At 42.7% G+C, this 6,000-nt stretch overlaps 1 protein-coding gene across 2 annotated transcripts in view; it reads right to left on the reverse strand.

Annotated features, from left to right (window-relative positions):
- The window catches only part of COL19A1 (collagen type XIX alpha 1 chain), a 192,001-nt gene extending 189,670 nt beyond the window's left edge, over positions 1-2,331 (reverse strand). For both annotated transcript variants that reach the window (XM_077926263.1, XM_077926266.1), the window contains exon 1: positions 2,030-2,331. The gene's annotated coding sequence lies outside the window, so the exon portion shown is untranslated. The remainder of the gene's footprint in view (positions 1-2,029) is intronic.
- Between the last annotated feature and the right edge of the window lie 3,669 nt (positions 2,332-6,000).

Consider the following 6,000-nt stretch of genomic DNA (forward strand, 5'->3'; position numbering starts at 1 on the left):
TTCCATTGGGAAATGGCATCCTCTCATCAGAGCCCTTTGAATGTCACAAAGTGAGCACACGTGGTCCAAACTCAGGGCGCTTCCAGCCATGAACTTGCCATGTCAGAAAAGTGTGAGGTGTGTGTGCTTATTCTGGCAACCGAGTGATTGATTTAGGAACCCTTAGAAATATGCAGTTCACAGGTTTGTTTGCTTTAAGCATGACGGGAAGCAAGCAAAACAATGGCTCAATGTAAGTGCATGCCCAAAGCCACCCTGATTTTAAAATATAAGAGAAGCCACTCTTGAGAGAAAACTTCAGAACTGAAGACAGTTCCCCCAGTGGACTAGATCAGATCTGTAGTGAGGATTAACAAAGTGAGGCAGGCTGTAAGATGGGAGGGTAGGGGGAATTGTTATTGCTTTCAAAAGTTACTTTGCTCTTAATAAGCAATGCATTTCATGGTGTATTCATATATTTAAAACATATTACTTTCCCCTATGGCAGGCATGTCCAAAATCCGTCTCAGGGGCCTGCCAGTCGGTTTAATCCGGCCCCTGCGGCAGTCTATTTCCTGGGGTAAAATCCTAAAAAAAGCTGAGCGACTTCAATCCTAAAAAAGGTCAACAACTATGGTTGGCCCATTGGTCGGCCCTCACAGCCCTTCACTTCATCAAATCTGGCCCTCTTTGAAAAAAGTTTGGACACCACTGCCGTATGGGAACTGTACTTGCCCCTCACAGATCTACAGTTCCCAGCACACTTAAACTACAATTCCCAGAAGTCTTTGGAGGGGATAGGTGCTTTAAATGTGTGGTGTGTAATGCAACCAGAGTTTAGTGTTGCTTATTATGAGTGACAGTGGTATAAGCAAAAGCATGAGGACATTCTGTTATCCGTTTTCCACCACATCACGTAATGGTCACAATGGAACCAACCCAAGCACCTCACCACCAGCAAAGGAAATGCACCACCCGTAACCACATCTGGAACCCGCCATACCTTGGAACCCACAAAGTGGTTCTTAATCAAGACTTTTAACATGCTCCCCCCCCCTTAGCTAATTAAAAAAGCAAATAAATATGGAGCACCTCTGTGTTGCATCCATTTTAGTGGGGCACTTAAGCATGTGCCTAACATCTCTTCCGTTCCAATTAATGGGACTTAAAAGCTGTTAACTTCGGCTACAACATGCCCCGGTTGCTTATGGGATTCTGTATGATAGCAGTATAATATTTAAATAATCGGAAATTGTACAGATATGGAAAGAAACCATCCCACCTCAGAATGCGACTAAATAGGGAATGGAATAGCATCCTCGTTCAGTGTGTGTGTGTGTGTGTTTGGAGAAGAGGGGTTCATTTATAGGGGGTTATGCTCTGCCATTCTGCTTACTCAGGTGTGTACCTGGGAGGGGACAACACTCTCTTGGTCCCAAATGCAGGATCTCTAGCAATATTACGAAACAAAATATCCCCGACAGCAAGAGAGAGAAATAGAATCCAGCAAAAAGCAGAAGCACTATAGTTCCTCATGGGAGCTGTGCTGCTTTAGAATTTCAGCATCCCACTACGACTTTCTTTTCCTTCACAATATACACACGCAATTTAGTGCAACGGCCCCTAGAAGACAGAGCAACGCACCCACACCCTCACAGTTATTTCCTTTGGTATATAGACATTGAACAAAATATACCCACAAGCTTCATTATCACTGCATCAGTTTATACATGTTAAGCCTTGCATGTGCTTTAAACTGTTCCCTGTGCCTTTATGGAACAGGGCATTCATTTAAAACCAGCGTATCCGTGCAAAACGAAAAAGGAAAAAAAGTACCTGTTTTCCCATCACACAGCTACACAGACTGCACAGTGTAACAAGCACAGAATGACAGCTATTGATATACCAGCGCACAATCTATAATACCATTTATATAGAGGGCTCAGTTGTGACACTGTCAAAACCAGAGCAAACCAACCAAGCAGAGCACACGGTACTTTGCAGTGGATACTGGGTGTAAATCAGCTGATCGCAAACAAGAGGCTCTTACCTTTGATTAAGTTCCCCCTCCCCAGAAGCGCAGCAAATGCCTGTACAAAGCTGCTGTAGTTGCCGAGGAGTTGCTGGAGTCTCTAAAGAGTGGGAGAAGGGGACGCAGCTCTGTCCTTATTAGTCTCACACGGTGTGACCCTCCCACTCAGCAAGCACACAGAGAGAATACAACTGTACGGCAGGACAGCCCCCAGCTCTGGCACCAGTTTTTGCAAAAAGAGAGCGAGCGAGCGAGCGAGCGAGAGAGAGAGAACACATGCTTAAGAGGTTGCAATGCAAATCTGGTAATAATATTAAAAGGGTTAGGTATGGATTGTCTAAAGCTGTGTCACAGATAAGACTGCCTGGGGTTTGACTGCATGAATGAAAGGGGTGTCTGGTTTCAGCGCACCGACTCTGAAGTACTGTACATGATACGAGCACAACAGCAGGGGAGTAGATTCCGCTCCCCCAGCACGTTAAGTGTAGCCACATCTCATTAATTTTATATACTTTATCATAAATTTAAAATCAACCAACCATGGGAATGCACCTATTTATGGCACCGATGCTGCAGAGAATAGTGGATGGCTGCTTTTGATTTGCCTTTTTTAAAAAAAGCTCATCGTATATAAAGCAAGGGTGTTCTTACACTGTAATATCAGCTGTCTGTGATTAAAAAAACCCCTGTGTGACACTCAGCCTTCCTGCTAATTCTCCCTTGAATATGCTAAACTGTGCTTGCTTGGGCCCTGGGAGTGTTCTCATGACAGTTTCTAGCACTGCCTTTAAGGATTTAACTAGAGGATAAAAGGATAGCGAGAAAAAGGGAATGACTGCAGCACAAACTTAGGGAGAAGGGAGGGCAGGATCTTCACACATGCTGTCTGCACATATTTAAATAAATTTTGTCTTCAAGCTCACCCCGCTCCACCTTCACCACCCTCTCCTGTGCTTTTAACATAATCCTTTCCTCCAAACAAGCATCAGGTACCTTTGACTCCCCTCTGCCCATTTAGAATTGTAGAGTTGGAAGGGACCCTGCGGATCATCTAGTCCAACCTGCATCAATGCAGGAATATGCAGCTGTCCTATATGGGGATCAAACCTGCAACCTTGCCATGATCAGCACCACACTTTAACTACACATCTTTTCTTATCTTTCACACACTGCTGAAATCTGCAATTTAGGTTGTTAGCTCTTTGAGGCAGGGACCCTTCTTTTTGAGGGGGCTTGTGTTATTTACAAGAAAAGCCCCACCAATGATCTCTCTTCTTCCCTTCTTCTCTTTGGTGATCACTCGTAGCCGAGTAAGATTGTCTTCCATAAACACGGTTTTAACATTGAGTCCGTAAGTGTCTGTGGTGGCCAATTCTAGATCCACACATCCTTCCACAGTGGGGACATTGGTTTCCTGCTGGGAGTTGATCACAGTGTGGATTTGCCAAGCATGTCTTCCTCTTAGCATGTTTCTCCCTTGCATCCTGAGTTTGAGTGTCTTCAAAGCCCATGACACCTTTGGTAAAGGCTGTTGTCCAATTGGAGTGCTTGCAGGCAAGTGTTTCCCAGTTGTTGGTGTTTATAGTATATTTTTTAAGATTTGCCTTGCGACAGTCTTTAAAACATATGCAGAAGTGAACACACAAAAATAGGGGTGGGGGTTTGTTTTTGTCCCCCCCCCCCTTTCTTGGTGACCATGCCAACACTCCAATGAATTTTCTCTCTCTTTCTAGTACAGTGGTACCCTGGGTTAAGAACTTAATTCGTTCTGGAGGTCCGTTCTTAACCTGAAACTGTTCTTAACCTGAAGCACCACTTTAGCTAATGGGGCCTCCCGCTGCCGCTGCGCCGCCACCACACAATTTCTGTTCTCATCCTGAAGCAAAGTCCTTAACCTGAGGTACTATTTCTGGGTTAGCGGAGTCTGTAACCTGAAGTGTTTGTAACCTGAAGTGTCTGTAACTCGAGGTACCACTGTAGTAATAATTACTAGAACTTTTGAGTATTCAAAGTCCTTCAAACAGATTGTATTGTAATTCTTACAAAGCAACCCTGTAAGGTAAGTAAGTATTATAATCTCAGTTTTGCAGATTGAAATTGGGGGCTGAGACTGAAAAGAGTGTGGATTATTTGAGGTTATCCGGTGAGTTCACAGCAGAGGTGAGATTTGAACCAGGGATTCCCTGCTTCATAGCTCGGTCTCATAACCACTTTTGCTTCATCAGCTCTCATAGGTAGTTATAATGTTTTGCATAGAGCTACAAGACTTAATGCTATTGGTGGACTACCACCCATGATAGTCAGCCAAATTAGGTATGATGGAGATCTGTATGGGATGATGTCATCCTCTATACCTGTTTGTGTGTTACCTGTTGAATATGAAACTGCTAGGTGTGCAGGAGGAAAGAAAGAGATTACTACAGGGAGTTCTATCAGGGAGAAAAGAAGAGACAGCTTCAAAAGTCTGTTTCAGAGGGTACAAGACTTGGGAGTGAGTCATTATTCCAGCATGGGTGGTCCCAAGACCTACCATTGTGCATTCATTATAGGGAAGAGAAAAGCAGAAAGCAATATACTAATTCCCACTCCTCAAATGTTGGAAGCCCTTCTCAACCTTTTCCAATTCTAGCTTCTTAAAAGCATGCCCCCCCCCCCAATCTGATAATGATTTTGAAAGGCAAGTAGGAATTGGAGAGGCAACTAACCCTACAGAATGTCATAACAACAGTAGGAGAAATAATTGACCTCAGCTATCCTGAGATGGAACAGGTAACTGTGAAAGAGAACTCGCTTGGTAAACGAAAATGCTAAGATTTGAAAAAGACATAGCATTTGCTTCCAGGAGACCTCTTTAATGAGCATTCACCCTAATTTGCTTGTGGGGAGGTTATATGATATTGCAGCAAAGCGTTCTGACTTCAGCCCGCTTTTAATTCTGCAACATGGGCTTGCCAATATATCACTGAATCCCACCCAAAGATAGCAACTGCCTGGAAGCATCCAAGAGCCACAGATACAGTGGATGATTTTGCTTGAATCAGCCTATCATCAACCAAGTGGTGGTCCTAGATTTAAAAATAAGCAGTGCCCAGGACCTGTTGTAAGATCTAAGCATTGTGCTTGAGAATAGTGATTTTTTTTTAATCAAAAAATGGCAGCCGTCAGTGGGTGATAAGCAACCACCCCACTCTCCGATTTTCTTTCTCTTAAATTTACCAGCACCTGGCCAGGCTATTTTTGTTTTTAGAAGTCAGTGGAAAAGATACACATGACTGTGTGCCACATCTAGTTTGGACCATAGTAACAGGAATAAAGTTGTGTATAGCTATTCCAAGTGAAACCCTCCCCATCAGCCTCTACTGTTGTTTATCCATAAGGACCCTTGTATGTGCATTCTTTGAGTGGCATGGTTTGATGAACCAGAGTATCGCTTGTGACCACATCCTCACAGATGCTGTTTGTGTTAGTTCTGCTTTTAAAGAGATTGTTTCTATGTTCAACAACAACAACAAACACATGACATACTTACTGCAGGAAATTATAGATGACCCCTCCTACAATGGTTACAAATTGCAATGTGATGAGAAATGGAATATGTATCTTGCTTAGCACACCACAGACCAAACATTAACAAGGAGCAACATACAACCTGTTTATGAATGGCAATGAATGTTGGAATGGTTCGAAAGTGAATACTAACAGCAGGGAAAGCTGGGATGAGAAAAAACAAAAATTACTTTAGATGTTGACATTTTAGATCAGTTGAGTTTGTTTTGGGCTTCCATTTGCAGTATTTGCTGTTGTTGGTTTAAAAATTTACATTGAAAATAAGAAAAGTAGCTTGACAGAACAAAACATATTATTTCAGTACCAAATTACTTTCTTCTATTATGTTACATTGCTAAAATAGCTTGAATTAAACATGTGTCGAATCACACATGGTCTGTTTTCTCAGTAAAGGCAGACAAATTTTAAATACAATTATCATG

The sequence above is a fragment of the Podarcis muralis genome, chromosome 3, assembly GCF_964188315.1.
Source record: "Podarcis muralis chromosome 3, rPodMur119.hap1.1, whole genome shotgun sequence".
NCBI lineage: Eukaryota > Metazoa > Chordata > Lepidosauria > Squamata > Lacertidae > Podarcis > Podarcis muralis.